The following is a 19,223-nucleotide window of genomic DNA, read 5'->3' as shown; positions in this document are numbered from 1 at the left end:
TTTACACTTACCATGTTCGGTTGAGGAAGTTCACTCTACACTTTGCTTCAGAGGCAGTCATTTGACTGAGCAGCATATCTTCCTATTTGCTCTGATTGTACAGTGAGAGGTACAAGATGCAATCAGAGTAAACAGGAAATAATGAGGCATTGCCTAGGAATTCTGGGCAATGTCCCATGACATTGTCTTTTCCATGGGACTTGAGACTAAGAACTTATAAAATCAATAGCAATCTACAGAGTTTCCAGGGTCTATTCATGAAACCAGAAAATGAACCCAGCTAAGCAAAAGAGAGACTCAACGGAGACAAAATAAATCCTGATGTAATCATTTGAGTTCCTATATCCCGTCATGCTTGAAGATAGAATACTTTGGAAAATCTCAGTTGTGTAAGCCAACAACTGTTTTTTATGCTGAAGCCAGGGTATCAGTTTGGATGTTTTTCAATGGGAGTAAAAAAACTATTGCTGCAAATAATTTAAATAATAGATACAACCTATTGACTCATTTACTTTAAAAGTATAAAGGTAGGAAGAGTTTTAGATTTGTTTCATTTTGGTGGTCAGTGGTGTCAAAACCCACTTTCTGTTGATGTATCTTATCTCTTTTCCATAATAACAGGTTCATACAAACACTCTCTTCCTTAAAATAATAAGATGGACAGTGAAATTTGATTTATATGTTTTCTTGTCCAAGGCAAAAGTGATCTATATTTCTAGTAAATCTGTCAGAAAAGCATTTTTTATTTTTTAAAAAAAATTTTTTTCAACGTTTATTTATTTTTGGGACAGAGAGAGACAGAGCATGAACGGGGGAGGGGCAGAGAGAGAGGGAGACACAGAATCAGAAACAGGCTCCACGCTCTGAGCCATCAGCCCAGAGCCTGACGCGGGGCTCGAACTCACGGACCGCGAGTTCGTGACCTGGCCGAAGTCAGACGCTCAACCGACTGTGCCACCCAGGCGCCCCAGAAAAGCATTTTTTAAAAATAAAATTCCACATTTTAGTCCCATTGACCAAGTTTTGTGCAATACTTATTCTCAGACAACCCCTGTATCTAAAGGAATACCAATGCTGGTAGGCTTAGAAATAGATTTCCTAAAGCACTAACTGTGGTTTTGTGGTTTAAAAAAAAAATCTGATCTCATCCACCCAGTTGCTGGAGTGGATCAGTGTACCTTCCTTACATGGGTATACATAATGAGGTGGGAGGGAGGTGAAAGAAGTGTTGGAAAGACAGCCACAGTGCTCCTCACAACCAGGTGAATATGTCACTTACAGTTTCACTTACCTCTTTGAGAGCTGTAGATAAAATCTGGGGGGCAAACTGGACACCCACACTTGCTCTATATCTTTATTCTCCTTGCTCTGACCAAAAGCTTCAGGCAACTCAGATAAACTTAAATGGGATAAAGGGGGATGATTGTATATAGAAAGAAGCTTTCTGGATAGTGGACTGGAAGCCAAATAGGATAGGAAAAGTTTTTGGAATCTGAAAGCTGAGGTCAATCCTTGGATCTATTCTCTACCCTGTCCCTTGGCCAGCTAGAGTCCGATAGATCTTGAAGCTTCATTAGGGTTTCAGGCAGTCTCGATCTTAGTAAGGTTTGAACATCCCTCTTTAGTAGGGAGGGATATTAGCTTCACCCTTAATCATCATCTACAATCCTGCTTCTGTGATGTGCAGTGTTCATCGGAGACCATATCGTACCAGTTAACCTTAATCCCTGAACAGAATAGGCTGGAACAAGAATACTTTATCCAGCTAATAAGTATTGGAACTAAGGGACCACATTCTATGTCGTTAGAAACCAGATTTGTAAGTTACACCAAGTAGAGATGCTGAGGAGCTAAAGTCATGGTACAGCAGAAATTACAAACTTGGTGGAAGAAATTTATCTATCAAGAAAACAATAAAGAAGAGACCATAGAAAAGTAAGGAGAAGGGATCTTGTTATCTTGGAAGAAAAGTTGGAGAAAGGGGCTGTCCAATGATTTTCTCCTTCCTACAAAATAGAATTGTACTGAGGTCTCTAAATTCTTAAAATACATCTACCCCTACTCTTTACATGTTTGCTAAAGCTCTTCAGCTAAACTGGATGACATTTTCTTTTAATGATGAATAATCTTAATTTAGACAAACCTCCTCATGAAAAATTCCAAAAGTAAATATATAGAAGATTGATGCCTCCTGGGGACAGCTCTCTGACAATCTTAAAGAAAAAAATAACACTGACAGAATTATAAAAGCCTTATCTGGGAAGAAAGTTGGAAAGCCATATAACTGATGGTCTGAAATGAAAACAAAAACTAGTAGTTACTTTGCTTACAACATTTCATATGACCTTATCTTACCCTTGTAACAACCATATGACATATATATTATTATCTGTTTTTTTACAGATGAAAAACTAGATTCAAGAAGCTTAAGAACTTGCACGGAGGAAAGTGGTGAAGTAAAAGTTTCCTCCATAACATAGGGGGAGCCCGAGTCTGTACATTTTCTCTTTCTCTTTCTGCCTTTCAGAATAAAGACCAGGAATCTTCCTAAGTATCTTTGATTTTGCCATTTTATTATTCACACAAAAAGTATGAAGCATTCCAGGCAGAGGCAAAAGTAAGTGCAAAGGCATGTCTGTGTGTGATGGCCGAGCATTTGAGAAAACTATAAAATTCGATTTCTAGAATAAATGGTACCAAAAAAGTGTAGTTGCCGATGAAGCCAGAGAGGTGGGGAGGAGGTTTAGTTCATGGGTTCCTTTCATGGGGTTCTAATCTTCTTAGATTTGTCTGTAGATGATATAAATCCGCTCAAAGGTTTTAGAAAGGAGAGTTCTGGAAATCACCATTAAAAGCACGTGTGTGTGTGTGTGTGTGTGTGAGCTATAAACTCACATTAAACAACCATACATACATCTGGAGAGACAAACAAAACAGCGCCTTGGAATTTTGAGGTAAGACAAAAGAAGCTAAAATGATGCAATTCTATTTCTATGTACTGAACTTTATTTCCATACATACAGATTTGGGAGCAGAGGCTCATACACGTGTGATAACACTGCAATCTTCACAAGTGACTCCAGGCCTTTTTTGGATAAATTTTTTGTATAATTCCAATAAATTTCCCAGCAAGTTGACAAACCAAAATTGCTTAGAGAACAAGCGTCCACTTGATGAATACATGTGAAAATATCTTGCTCCCAAGACCCAGGTAACTTGGGTATTCAATTCCCATTTAACCTGCAAGCTGACTCCTTGGGCTCTGCCTCTCTAGACACTTGCCAGTATGTAGATGGATGGCATTGGTTTCAGATGGGGAAATCCAGTAATGCTGTCCTGAACTCTGCAAACAAGGGCAGACATTTGTAAGAGGTGTAGTCCTCCAGGAAAACATGCACCTCTTTATCCTGTCTGGGGTGCTCTCCTTTTTTATTCTGTCCAGAGAGTTCTTTAAAGCAATTTTATATGTATCAGGGAATGTGGTAAATATACCCATGTCTAAATCTTCTGTGACTCTCTGCAACTGAAAAAGCAGAACGTTTCCTAGGTTTGGTTACAGAGCAGATTGTCATTTGGCTAGAAGGTGTCAGCTGTCTGCGGGAGAGCTATTGATATGCTTTCAGGACAATTGGTCAGGGCGGTATGTAGGCTCTTTAAGAAGATCTCATTCCAATAAAAAACTGCGAAATAGATGACACATCTTTGAACACCTCCTGATTTCTTTTCACTCCTCCATACCCTCCCCTCCCCCTCGTGTTTTTATTCTCTTACATAACTGAAGGGTGCTTGCCCTCGCGCTATCATCTAATCAAAATCAACCAGTTTTTAAGCAGCAGTTATGCACAAAACTGCTCTAGTTACTGTGGTAAAATAAGGTCATTTCCCTTAAAGAGCTGTTAGTTTAGATGAGGAGACAAGACATATAGGAAAGAAAAGTATAACAACAACAGGAGGTTTAATAATACTGTCAGGTAGCTGTGTGGCAGCTGGGCTCTTGCCCAAAGTCTGGATGATGTCCAGTGAGAAAGGACAATGTAAAACAATCAAAATTTATAGCTAGGATTATATAGCCTAATCCCTCTGTTGCCAACATGGAAACAGAAGATTCAGAAATGACCCCAAGGTATTGGGTTTGGATGAGAGACAATTATTGCATTCTTTACAAAGAGGAAGTAAACAAAGGAGGTATTTTTGACTGGAAAATGAATTTCTAATAAAACTCCTCAAACAGTGTTTCTCACTCATCTACTCAAAAAATTCCCATGACTTCTGCTGCCTGCTTATTGCATTTAGGGATAAACTGTTACCTGTATCAGCTGTCATGCTAAAGAGTGGAGACACAAGATTTCATAAATCATTTTCTGCCCTTGAAGTCAGTGTAAGTAGAGGAAGTCCATGAGAGTGGATGAGCTCCTTGAGGAAAAAACACTACGGATCAAGCAAATGTGAATTATCAGGAAGCAAACACAGCAGCCTTCTGGAACAGCATCAGAGGAGAAAACTCACTGAAATGAGAGTAGAAACAGGTGTGCAGGGCTCTGGGGCTTCTTGCATTCTGTGGCAGCACACAGAAGTCTGAACAGGCTGGGCAGTAGACTCCTGGAGAGGGACCCTGGCTGTTGGTTGTGGGTGCTTCTAAGCTCCTTGACTGGGGAGATGCCAGCATTTCTGTGGCATGATCAGGGACTGAGGTCCAAACACAGTGTGATATGGTGGAACCTTGGCTCCAAGCCTAATCTAGCATCTGAGCACTCATTGGCTGAGGAAATACCTGGGCTCCCTCCCTCTGGGGTGATCACAAAACAGAGGTCTGAGTCTTGAGGATACAGTTGTAAGTCTAGTAGAATTCTGTTCCATCACTCCAATATTTGTGTTTGTGGGGATTTTAACCGCTCCACTGGTATTACTAGGGACAGAAGTTCAAGCCAGTGAGCATGTATATGGTTCTAACTATGCACCTTGGGGGAGTCGTTGCCCTGAACTTACCTCGCAGGCCTCTTCCAGGATTGATTGCCCTTAAGTATTCAGTGTCTCCAGTTTCTATGAAGCTTGCAGCCACCAGTGTAGAGAGAATCTATCTTGTAAAAGTTAACCCTAATCTTCAAATGTCAAACGGACAGATATCTGATTCGGGAAATGCTTAGTTTAGGGGTCAGGAGAAGGCAAAACTACTCAAAGAGACAGAAAGATGATCCAGAGAAGTAGAAGGAGAATGGCCATATTGAGAGCCATGGAGGCAAAAAGAGATTAATGTCAAGTAAAGAGGAATATTTAAAATGCTAAGTGCTACCAAGCTGGTAGAGAAAATGAAATATAAATGAAAGATGTAAGACTTAGAAAGGAGGATATTAGTGGCTATATTTCAGTAGATTTGTACAATCAGAAACCAGATTAAAAGTTGTTAAGGGGTACCTGGGTGGCTCAGTTGGTTTAATCGAACTCTTGATTTTGATTTTGGCTCAGGGCATGATCTCATGGTTTGTGAGATCAAGCCCTGCGTCAGGCTGTGCACTGACAGTGTGGAGCTTGCTTGGGATTCTCTCTCTCTCACTCTCTGTCTCTCTCTCTCTCTCTCTCTCTCTCTCAAAATAAATAAACAAACAAAAGTTATAAAGGGGCACCTGGGTGATTCAGTCATTAAGTGTGGGACTTCAGCTCAGGTCATGATCTCCTGGTTTGCAAGATCCAGGTCTCTGCTGCCAGCACAGACCCCACTTCAGATCCACTGTCCCCCTCTCTCTGCCCCTCCCCTCCTCTCTCTCTCTTTTTCTCAAAAATAAACATTAAAAAAAGTAAAAGTTGGTAAGAAATGAAGGTGTGATTAGAAAGGTAGAAAAAGGCAGAGGGATGAGAGTGCAATAGCTTGAGATATGAAGAGGTTGCAAGCAAAGATTCTTTTTTTTTTTTTCTAACACAAACAAACCCTGAGTATATGAAAGGAGCTTCTGAGGACGGAGAAAGGTAAGAGGGTTGGAAAGAATTTGTGTTCTCTGCCAAATGAGTTCTAGTTCTTATGAGTTAGTTTCTGTTGATGTTCTAGGATATCAATGATGACCTATATTGGGTGATCGTTTTTATTTGATGAAGGCTACTTTTATGATTCTGTCCTCTAATTTGTGGGAATATCCCTAATGGTGGCTTCTCAGTCATCAAGTGAAGCTGAGAGCTGCATTCTGGCTAAGCTACTTTTTAATCACCATTCACATTTCAGCTTTCTCTTCTTATATACCAGACAGCTCTATTTTTTCCAAAACAACACTTTCGTGCATCTTTCCTTCTCCCCAAAAGCATCAGTCAGAACAATTGTGGCCAGAATCAGTGCTGAATAAACCAAGCAGGGATTTCCCTCTCTTCCCAGAAAATTATATATCTAACTTCTATTAGTTACAAAAGGAAGAACTAGGGAAAAAAATCAATTCACTTTTTTTTTCTTGCTAAAGGATCAGCACAATCCAAATAAATGCATTTTATCTTAGTAAGACATTTTGAAGTATAATATTCGGGTACCAAATGAGGAAATTGAAGTACAGAAAATTTAAGAACATTTTCAAGATCACAAGAAAGCTGAATGACTATAACAGTGCTAAATAGCCAGATGTTGCTGATTTTTTTTCTTTTTTACAATTCTAAACTTCTCTGTTGATACCATGTGGCTGAAAATGGCTCGTTTTCAAAATGCAAATCATCTTATCCCAATATTTGGGCATGCAATCTTTGGTGGATTTTTTCTATTATGTATATTTCTATTTTTAGACTCAATAACCATCTTTAAGATATGTCTAGGCAATACCCAAACAACTAGTCAGCCCAGGTAATCGAGTGCCAGTGACATCAAAATAATAGCCTGGTATCATGTAGAGACTTTAACCAGTTGAATGACTGTTTTTCCTTTCCTTTATTTTTCAACTCATCATTCAGAAACACATGTACACCCTAAAAGATCATTTCACACATAGGATAATTGTTTAATTTCATCATACTGAGCAGGGAGGGCTAAGGCTGTTTCCTGCTTCCTGATTCAGATAGTTACACCTTTAGGAAGTTTCTCAGCACATGCTGAGGCTATAGATCTTTATTAGTTTATATCTAGGACTAGGGGATATTAACTAGAGCCTGTAATAACTGCATTCAGAGAACAAGCATATGGTCTTATTCACACTATCACTTTTTTCTCAAGATTGAAAGATGCTGTGTTTTTTAAAATACATGACCAACTCATCTCATGGTGGTCTGCCTGCCAGTTTGAAGGTGACAGGTTCCTCACACACTAAAGTTAGAACTCATGAATACATTGTTGGACATTCCTTTGGAGGTAGAGATGAGGGTGCTGGGACCAGATGGGCCTTTATTCATCATGAAACACAGGACTGGGAAAACCATCCACTCTCTCTCCCATCCTATGGTTCTCATGAGCTTTTCCCTAACATTAAACTAAGTGCTAAAAATAAAGAAGTGCTGTCCTTAAAAGCCCATTTGATGCAGTTTTTTTTTCTTTTATAAACATGTTTATGCTGCAAGGAGAATTATGATTTGAAAAATTCAAACATCTGTTCTCTTCAAATTATTACTATATCCCACTGATTCTACCTCAGAAATGTCTTTCCAGTTGCACTGCTAGTATAGGCAGACCCTCAACACTTCCTTCATGGATTACTGCAAAGGTGCACTTCCGTTTCCCTCCTCGCTTTGCCTCTGCGCATGGATGTCAAGGTGTGTCACTGAAGTGGGCTCCATGCCTGGGACAACCTCTTTCCTGGGTTCAGATTTTGTATATGACTAAAATGTTCACTTTCCCTTTTCCAGTTGAGAATGTTTCTATTAATTCTTTAGGAAACAGCTCGAATATTGGGAAGCAAATTCATAAGATTTTATCTATAGGAGCATACATATTACCAACTCCATTTTAGCATTTGGCCCCAGAAAATGATTTTTTCCTATTCCATGTTGTGATTTTGGTAAGTACTCAAATAATGTAACTATATACTAATTACTGGATCTAGAGAAAATATTTCTAACACCTATACCCTTATCAAGTGATTGAACACATGCATCTCTGCTTTAGGTACATACAAAACCACATTCTTGGGTGGCACCATGTTCTGCAATACCATCCCCTCCCCTCATGTACCTGGTAAAACTACTCTTGGATATATTGTCTAAGAGCCCAGGCAGAGTTAGTTACCTTTTATTTTAGGCACATAAGGTATTTTTTTTCATACCATAATTATAATAAAAAGATAAACCCTCTGAATTTTTAAAATTAAAGTTTGTTACTATCCTCCACCACAGCCTATGACTGTTACCTTATGACTCTCATATTGGGTCAGGCACGCAGTTGTTTCATAATAAAATTTTGCTCATTGTATTAAGTAAATATGCAAACCGATATTATGGTATAAATTTGTAGCTATTCAGGCACTTTAAAGAGGTCATAAGCACTGAATAAAAGTTTAAAACACTGCCTATGTGGAAATAAAATTAAGGATTTAGGCCCATCTTTATCAAGAAGGACAATGAGAACACTGAAATTGAGCACAGATTGTGAAGTTTAATCTAGGAGGCTAATGAGGCAATGCTCTCTTTCTCAATAATAGGAAAAGTTCTTGTTCTGAATTTGTATATGTGTGTGTGTGTATACACATATGTAAACACACACATGCGCACTCTACAGATACAGACCTTGGCCTTCACTGCCTTTTGGTCTCTTGTGTTCATACATAAGCTCCAATATCATATTGTTCACATGCAGGGAGACAGAGCTGCATAATGGTTAAAAGTATGGATTTTGGAGTCATCCTGTCAATGTTCAAATTTGGTTCAGACATCTAAGTATATAATTTCTCTGCTTTAGTTTCCTTGTGTGTAAAATGGAATAGCAATAACGTTACAGCAGAGTATGTTGTTAGGATTAAAATTAAATAATATATAAACCTAGTCATTCTTGAAAATGAAGAACAGGATTGGAGGACTTTACTACCTGATTCCAAAATTTACTGTGAAGCTACATTACTATATTCACATAATGATAGACATCAATACCAATGGAACAAAATGGAGTCCACAGAAATAGACTCACACTTAACACAATCAAATGTATTTTGACAAAGTTGACAAAGCAATACAATGGGGAATGTGTATTCTTTTCAATAAAGAGTGCTAAATATCTGTAAGGAGAGACAAAAAATAATGAACCTTGACCTATACCTCAAATCATACATAAAAATTACATGAAGTTGATCATAAGCTTAAAGAAAAGAGCTAAAACCATTATACACCTAGAAGAAAGCATAGAAGAAACTACTTGTGGTGGTAAATTAGGAAAAAGAAATTGAGCAGGACCCACAAAGTACAAAATATGAAAGAAAAAAAATGATAAAATTATAGTCATGGTATCTATCCAGATTAAAACCCTTTAAAAGACACAGTTAAAAAAAATGAGAAGAGACAGACTTATCGAAAATGTGTACACTGCATATAAGTAAGTGATGGGCCTGTATCCAATCCGAAATATATAAAGAACTTTTATAATGTAATGTTAAAAAATAACCCAGTGAAATTAAAAAAAAAAGGAAAAAACAGGCAAAAGATGAGCAGACATTTCACAAAGAAGATATATGAATAATAAGTGGAATTAAAATAACTAGTTAAACACCACTTTTCACTAGAGAAATGCAAATTAAAGCACAATAAAAAGGATTACACCTCTATCATAATTGGCTAAATTTAATAACACCAAGTGTTGTTGAGGATGTATAGTAACCGAAATTCTTAGGTACTGTTGGAGTGAATGCAAAGAGGCCCATTGTCTTTAGAAATCAGTAATACCAGGATCTTACACAGTTAAACACACATCCATTACAGGACTTCACAACCCCTTTCTCAGGAATTTTCCCAACAGAATTGATAATGTATGTTCGCCCAAAGATTTATTTCCTGAAAGACGTGCAGGTAAATGCTCAGTATCATTATGCTTAATAGCCCCAAACTGTAAACTACCCGGATGTCCACAGGCTGGCAAATATATAAGCAAATTGTTTTATATCCATATATACAATACTGCTCAACTGTAAGAAGAACAAAATATTGATATATACAATATGGATAAATTTGAAACTGATTATGCTAAGTGGATAAAGTCAAACATAGTAAACAATATACCATATTATTAAATTTGTATGAAATTCTCTAAAAGGCATAATTATAGCAACAGAAAACAGGGTAGTGGTCATCTAGGACTTTGTATTGAAAGAGAGGGACAAATGCAAATATGTTTAAGGGAACTTTTTACAGTGATAGAATTATTCCATATCTTGATTTTGGCAATAATGACACAACTATACACAATTAAAAAATAGAACCCAATTGTATGCTAAAATTTATTTTATTAAAAAAAAATTTTAAATATTTATTTTTGAGGGAGAGAAAGACAGAGTGGAGCTGGGTAGGGACAGAGTGTGAGCTGAGAGGGAGACACAGAATCCAAACTAGGCTCCAGGCTCTGAGCTGTCAGCGCAGAGCCTGACGTGGGGCTCACAAAGGGCGAGAACATGACCTGAACCCTAGTCAGCAACTTAACTGACTGAGTCATTCAGATGCCCCTATTTCTTTTATGTTTGTAAAGTTTATTTATTTATTTTAAGAGAGAGAATGAGAACAAACAAGTGGGGAGGGGCAGAGAAAGAGAATCTCAAGCAGGCTCCACACTACCAGCACAGAACCTGATGTGGGGCTCGAACTTATGCACCCTGAAATCATAACCTGAGCCTGAAATCAAGAGTTGGATGCTTAACTGACTGAGCCACCCAGGGGCTCTGTGTGTCTGACTCTTGATTTCAGCTCAGGACATGACCTCATGGTTTGTGAGTTTGAGTCATGCATCAGGCTCTGTGTTGCCATCACAGAGCCTGCTTGGGATTCTATCTCCCTCTCCCTCTCTCTCTCTCTCTCTGTCCCAACCCCGCTCACTCTCTTTCTCTCAAAATAAATAAAAATAAGCTTTAAAAATGGTAACTTAAAATATTAAATATTAGTGTTTTCCCCTATCAAATAAACAAATTTGATCTTGATTTTTTGCAGTTGAAAATTTTTGACTTAAAACAAATTAAATCTTGGCATATACCTTGTGTGGGGAGCATACATGTAGAACAGCCATTCATAATTAAGGAAATATCATGTCACAATCAGCGCTAAGCCCTTTGAAATATTCTTTTACATGCCAGCATAATATAAAACCATCACCAAAATTTCTGCATTCTGCATAATGTGTTGATAATTAACCTTATAAACTAATTTTCTGAGCAACTCTCATAGTTGATAAATGCAGTTAAGGGCAAAATCCAACAAGGTTATTGAATAACAATCAGTGCATCCAGAATGAAAAATAACCCACCTTCTTCAGAAATAAGATATGAATAGACCTTACTCTTATAATTAATGTTGCTGCATTTTGCATGGAGATGAGGTATTTTTCATTTAAAGCCCATGTGTTAATTTTCCTTCACAGATAAGCCAAAAACCTTGACTCTGTCATCAGACCTTTGGCATCTCCTTCTGTTCCAATCTTGGGCCTTTGCCAACACAGTTATTCTGTATGTGGACTTCTGTGCTGGGGTTGAGGGATAGATACTCAGAGACATTCATTTTGTTTTCAATCAGATCCAGACTTTAGAAAGCCATATAAAAAACCAAATGCTACTCCTATTAACAAAACATTTTCTATGTTTTCATCTGAAAGACAAAAAGCCTAAAAGCCTGTATTAATAATATTAATAAAACCTAAGATAAGAGCTATTGGAGGGCAATGATGGTTGGGACCAATCAGTACCCAGATTGGTATTTTGCAAAAATCTTTCCAAATCACAATGATTTTGAATTCCAAAATAACTCTGGACAATTAATTGGGGAAACCTGTATTCTAGTCCAGATCTTTATCTGGTCAGTGCTAAGACCTTAAAAATCTCATTTAGTTTTGAAGAAGCACAATTTCTTTCTCTGCACAATGTGGAAATTGGTCTAGAAAATTCCTATGGTGATTTCTAAAAATAAAATTTATGTCTTTGAGAAGATTCAGTTGTTTTATTTTTTTCTTTTGGAAATACAAATTAAATAATGTATTTTTTAGATTTTTATTTATTTATTTATTTTGAGAGAGAGAGAGAGAACGAGCACAAGTTGGGGAAGGGCAGAGAGAGAGAGAAACAGAGAGAATCCCAAGCAGGCTCCATACTATCACGGGGCTCAAACTCACAAACTGTGAGATCATGACCTGAGCTGAAATCAAGAGTCATACGTTTAACCAACTGAGCCACCCAAGCGCCCCTTAAATAATATATTTTTTAAGGTGACAAGTAGTGTGTGTGAGGTGTGTACTTGTGTGACTGTTTTTACCTCAATTTCTAGCTTTAACTATTTCTCAGTGGTTTGCCGATATCCACAGGATGAAAGAAAGTATTAGCACGGGTCACAGAATCCTGTAGAATCAGATCATGTCTACATTCCAGACTCATCTACCCCCTCCTGCTGTAAATCTGCATTTTGTACTCCAGGTTATTGAACTACATATGGTTTCCTGAATGGCTATTCTACATTTTTCTGTTGTCAACACCTGTTTTTCACCATCCCCATTTACCTGAAAAATTTCTACTTATAATCAAAAGCCCATTTCAAGCAAGTCTTCTTCTGCAAAAACTGTCTGGTCTCAAGAACAGTTAATCGCTCCCTCATCTGTACTATCCCTTTGTCTCATACCTCTTGGTTCTGTCATTTGTATTTATCAGGCTTATCATATTTGATTCTCCATGAAACAAGGTTTATAATATGTCCTTATATACATTACCTAACACCATGCCTTATGCATAAGGAATCTTCAATAAGTGTAAATGAATTTTAAATCCTTGAACTTTGTGATTTTTGGATAGCCACACTTTAAACATACACCTTTGTTCTATCTAACTTAATAAACTTATTTGAGAATGTGCATAGGATTTGGGCCAGTCAACTTAGTAAATACTTTTAAACAATCAACTACTGTTTGACTGTTAAGTATCAGCCACTACAGTCAAAACTGCAAGAGTGGTAAGTACATTTCTGTACTGTAATTGGATGACATAATATATTTTCTCAGTAATCTTAAATAAATAAACATCCAAAATTTTTAATGCATGGTCAAAAACAAATATTTTTCCTTCACATTTTTAAAAGTAAATTTTTTGATGGATAGAGAAATATAGATGAATAGATAGGTAGATAGATACAGAGATAAATAGATCTGTATGATATATATGTATATATGTACACACACACATATATATATTTTAAATATTAAAACTCAATTGTTAAACACAGATGTGCCTTTTTTGGTGAAAGTACTATGAAACAGTTTTAAAGTTCTTCTTGATCTATATGATGAACTACAGTTGTTTCTAAATTGACTCATAGAGGATAAGCCTATCAAATTTAAAATTTTTGATTCCAATAATTTAAAATTTAACATGAGAAATTCAAAGCCTTATAAATAATAACCTACAACATATTGAAAAAATATCCCAGTTCAAAACTATGAATGCCTCATTTTTAGTCACAAAATTCAGTGACTAAAAGTGTGTCTTGTACAGCATTGGTATTCAACATATACTTATGAAATGAAGAACCGTTTCAAAATGTATTGCTATTGTGGTGCAACATTTTAAATTTTACTTACTTTTATTCATTTAATTTTTACTTGTTTAAATATTTCCCATTTTTAAAAATATTTATAGGATCAGTTCATACCTTCTCATAACCACAGGTATAATTTCAGAGAGAGTGAAAAGAAGTAATGATTTTGAAAGAATACAATGATTTGTTTCCTCTTTTTTTTTTTTTTTGTACTACAAGGTACGCTAAGTAGAATTGATCATTCTCTACTTTGTGATTCCATTGAATACAACAATTTTTCTATATTTTTTTCTTATAACACATGATTATGCTTACATGTTCTAAAAATCTTTCTCATAAAGAAGGATAGTAGGAGATAATTATTTGTCCTTTATTACTAGCAAATAGGACAGAGCTGCACATAGGGAGGATACTTAATAAGTGTTCATTTAATGAATAGACAAAGGGGCAGATGGATGGATGCATGGATGGATGGATGCATGGATGAATGGATAGTTGTATTATTAAACAGATAATGGGAGAAATAAATCATTACATAGATAACTAAGGCACAGGAGTAATTTAGGGATGGTTGACTAACAGGTAATATATATAGCATCCCAGTCTATGTGTTCACAATATTTCAGGTTTCATTTTTAGGTTTTTCAATCTTTCCCAGATGGTCTCATATTAGCCAAGCTCATAAAAACTAATGCAAAACTGAATGCTAATTTAATAACTTACAAAAAGAAATGTAACTGCTAAGCAGACAAGATTTATGGTTTCTTTGACCAACTTATTTTCTTGCAGGAAGCCACATAGGAAGCCAAAACATAAAGACAAGCTTACTTACTAAATATAAAGAATTAGTACAAAGAACATAAGGTGAATAATTACAATGTCAAATCATATCATATTCGGAATTGGCACTGCTAAATTTGCTGTTAAAAACTCATTTCTAGGCTTACCAATATTATTCTGATCAACTCACTTCCCTATTTCTCAGTTAGTATCAAATGTCACTTAAACACTCATTTTCTTTAATATGTTGTTCAAACATTTATTATTTGTCATTTGTTTTGTCTAAAAAATGTCATGACATCACAAGAAACATTTAAAAAATGTGGTAATGTATTTGAATGTTAGGAAAACAACAAAATATCTGCATACCCAACATAGGATTTGTTTTCAAAATTTCAGAGGAAATACTCAATTTAAGCAGTGGAAAAGAAGAGCAATAAAATCAATTATTTCATATTACAAAAATTGAGATACATTGGTTTCATCAGTGCTTTGGGAAGAAGAGTCTCTAACAATAAGAATAAGTTCTTGCTAATTTTTATTCTCTAGATTCATGAAAGAAAATAATGCAAATTATATTTGAAGGAATAATTGAAAATGTTAACTTTGAAACTGTTATTTAGAATTGTTCTGGCAATATGGTATCCTCGATGTTAGAAAAGTATGTACTATTAAACATCTACAAGTGCAGAATAAATTTTGACAAACATATCTTTAAATGTATAAGAGCTCTCATAGGCTAAAGTAAGATTCAAAGAAAGCAAAGATGAAAATAAAGTTGAAATCAAGGTGATATACAAAAAATAAACCACAGCTATCTTATAGACATATGATAATACCAGGAACCTAAGACTGTGAGTATTGATCATCATGTAGGGAGAGGAGAAAAGGGCTTGGCCAACAGAAATGAGATCCTACATATATCTGTAATCCTTAAACCCCTATATTTTCAGTAAAAAGTGTAATTCAAAAAAAATCTACCAGTAAAATAAACAAAGAAAACAGAAAAGTAAGATAATAAGGAATTTTTTTTCTGCTTTAAATAAAACATTTGAGAGAACATATATGCAATTCTTGGCTTAAATTAGGATTGGGTGCTATTAAAAATGAATAGGTTAGAAAACCACAGGCCAAGATATCACTTATATGTATAGGGAGAGTAAGACAAAGAAACAGAGAGAGACAGAAAGAGAGAGAGTGCATTGGTCAATGTGCATATGTGGAAAAATATAAATAAAATATAAAGGCATGTAAAGCAGCAAGAAAATAATACCTATAATGAGAAAATAACAGAGGTAAGAAAATTAGTACACCAGAACATCAAAACAGCTGTTAGAAAGGGGTTTCATATATTCAAGAATCAGAGGAAAACTTGAGCATGGTAAGCAGAGACATAGAAGAGATAGAAAGCAAGAAAACAAGAAAGCAAGCAGGCAAGAAAGAAAGATAAAAGCTGCCATGAACTGTGCAATAAGTTCAAGCAGCCAACTGTATGTGTAATTGGAGTGCACAACTGGAGGGGTAGTTGAGATAGAAAAAATGTACTTAGAGGGCCTGAGTGGCTCAGTCAGTTAAGCATCCGACTTCAGCTCAGGTCACGATCTTTCAGTTGGTGAGTTAAATCCCATGTTGAGCTCTGTGCTGACAGCTCAGAGTCTGGAGTCTGATTCACCTTCTGTGTCTCCCTCTCTCTGCCCCTCCCCCATTCACACTCTGTCTCTGTCTCTCTCAAAAATAAACAAACATTAAAAAAAAGAAAAATATATTTAAAAATTGCATAAAAAGTTTCAAATTAAACAAAAATTAAGAACTTTCATATCCAAGGAGCTCAACAAACTCAAAGGACAAGGAATGACATGAAGTTGCATCATATTCAAATTGTTTAAAAATCAGTGATCAAAAGAAGGTCTTAAAAAGAGCTGGAGAAAAAGACTCATTCTATACAGAAGACAAAGATGAGAATGGAAGCAAATTTCCTTTGGGAGAAAACACTAGCCAAGAAACAGTGGAACAATATGTTTAATATTCAAACAGACGTGTGTGGGGGAGAAGTCACTGTCAACCTGAAATTCTATACCCAATGAAAATATCTTTCTAAAACCAAGATTAATAAAGACATACAGAAATATGAAAGCTTATATTTTATTTCTTTTTAATGAATTAGTGAATTAAATAATTCATTACTGGCAGGCTTTTATAACAAGATAATATTAAAGAAAATACTTCACGGAGTAGAAAATTGGTATTAGATGGAAATCTGGGCCTACAAAAGGGACTTAAGAGTACTGTCAATGGTAGTTATGTGAGTAAAAAAAAGACTTTCTTTTTTTTTCTTTTTAATTATATAAGTGCCTTTAAAAGAATGGGCAATTTAAATGAAATTTATATAAATATATTTTGGAGTTTATAACATATACAGAAATAAATTATATGGTAACAATAGCACAAAGTTTAGGAGAGAAGAAATACAAGTATACAATTCTTAGGTTCTTATACTGTCCATGAAATAGTATAATATAACTTAAAAGTAGACGAGAAGTTAAAGATGCAAAACCCAGAGCAACCCTAAAGTAACAACAAAAAGTTACAGCTAGTAACCTAACAAAGAAGAAAATAAAATCATAAAAAATATTTAATTAATCCAAAATATGGATGATAAAATACAAAAAAAGGAAAAAAAAAACCAGAACCAATAGAAAATAAATAGTAAGACAGTATTTTAAAATCAGCTATATCAATTACCACATAAAATATAATATGTCTTAATACTTGAATTAAAAGGTAAATATTGTCCGACTGGATAAATAAGGGAGACCAAACTCAATGCTACCTATGAACGACCTATTTTAAATGTGAAAATAAAATTGGTTTAAAAAAAGAGAACTAGTAAAGATATAGCATATTATCACTAAGTAAAGGAAAGCTATATTAAAATCAGAGAAATTAGATCTCAGAACAAAGCAAAGAACATTTTTAGAAATAAAAGGAATTATTCCATAATTTGAGAAAATTCATCTACATTCCTAATTTTAAAGTCGCAGAGAACTAAGAAAGAAGGGAACTTCTTAAAGCTGATAAATTACAGCTAGAAAAGCAAAATAAAAACAAAACAAGCACATAAGACAAACAAAACCCCAAATTATTTCTAATATCACACTTAATGGTGAAAAACTAAGTGATTTTTCCATGAGTTTAAGAATAGGAAAAAATGTTGTCTTTCACCAGTTGCATTAAATATTGTGCTAAAGTTTCTAACAGTATGATCAGTTAGGATAAGAAATAAAAGGCATTCACATTAGAATGGAAAATGTAAAAATCTCTTTATTAGTAGATAATTTAATCATTGATGTTGAAAATTTATGGAATCAACAGATTACTGGAACTAATAAGTATGTTTAGTCATGTTGCAAGTTATAAGGTTAATATACAAATATCTATTGTATTTTCATACACTACCAACAATTAGAAATTAAAATTTTTAATGCCATTTGTATAGCAACAAAAAAGAAATATTTAGAGATAAACTGTGCAAAATATATTCAAGTCCTATACACTGAAGCCCAGAAAACATTACTAAGGGGGAATAAAGAAAACCAAAATTGTTGGAGAGTTATAGTATATCCCTGGACCGGAAACTATAATATTGTTACAACATTGATTCTCACAAAATCGGTAGATAAATTCAGACTAATTTCAACCAAAATCCCAGAAGGCTTTATTGTAGAAATTAACAAACTGATTTTGAATTTATATGGAATTTCAAATAAATTCAGAATATCCAAAACAGCATGAAAAAACAATAGAGAACTTATATTGTCTGATTTCAAGACATTTTTATGGAGCTATAGTAATCAATAGAGTTTAGTATTGGCAAGAGACATTTAAAAAGGTCAATAGAATAAAATAAAATATCAGAAATAAACTCATACCTAAATGGTTAATGGATTTTCAACAAAGATGCTAAGTCAATTCAATAGGGAAATGATAGTCTTTTGAACAGATGGCAAAGTAATATATCTATCTACAATAATAAAAAATAAAATTTGCTCCATAACTTGAATCACATACAAAATTATTCAAAACAGAACAGAGAGCTAAATTTTAAACTTAAAATAATAAAACTTCTGGATGGAATACATAAGAAAATTTTTGTGACCTTGGGCTAGGCAAATATTTTTTAGTTATGATACCAAAACTATGACCCACAAAAGCAAAACATGGCGAATTAGACTTCATTAAATTTAAGAAGTTATGATCTTCAAAAATTACTTTTGGGGAACCTGGGTGGCTCAGATGATTGAACGTCACCTCAGGTCATGATGTCACAGTTCATGAGTCTGAGCCCTGCATCAGGCTTTGTGCTGACAGCTCAGAGCCTGGAACCTGCTTCGGAATCTGTGTTTCCTTCTATCTCTGCCCCTTCCCTGCTCACATTCTGTCTCCTCTCTCTCAAAAATAAATACACATTATACATGATAAAAATAAAATAAATACATGTTAAAAAAAAAAACCTTACAATTCTACTGCTCATAATCTTGGAATTCTGCCTCAAAAGCACAAATAAGCCCATGCTAAGATGCTGGACAGTGAGAGACTAGAGTGAGGAGAAGCCCCAGTATGCTAGCTGTTCCAGCCATGGCTATCATAAAATGGCCAGCACTAATTGACCCTTCAGTTGATTGCAGCCACATGAACAAGCATAGACACAATCAGCTGAGCCCATCCCATGTGAGTAGTACCAACCAGCTGAGTCCACACCAAATTGCTAAGGTACAGAAACTTGAGCT

General features: G+C 35.2%; 1 long non-coding RNA gene across 1 annotated transcript in view; it reads left to right on the top strand.

The window, feature by feature from the left end:
- The window catches only part of LOC121030230 (uncharacterized), a 63,623-nt gene extending 61,078 nt beyond the window's left edge, over positions 1–2,545 (top strand). Inside the window, exon 5 of the long non-coding RNA XR_005790127.1 lies at positions 2,404–2,545. This is a non-coding gene — a long non-coding RNA (uncharacterized LOC121030230). The remainder of the gene's footprint in view (positions 1–2,403) is intronic.
- The last annotated feature ends 16,678 nt before the right edge of the window (positions 2,546–19,223 follow it).

This window comes from Herpailurus yagouaroundi, unplaced genomic scaffold (assembly GCF_014898765.1).
Source record: "Herpailurus yagouaroundi ecotype Mexico unplaced genomic scaffold, PumYag 140, whole genome shotgun sequence".
Taxonomy (NCBI): Eukaryota; Metazoa; Chordata; class Mammalia; order Carnivora; family Felidae; genus Herpailurus; species Herpailurus yagouaroundi.
This window is presented reverse-complemented; position numbering and strand designations above follow the sequence as displayed.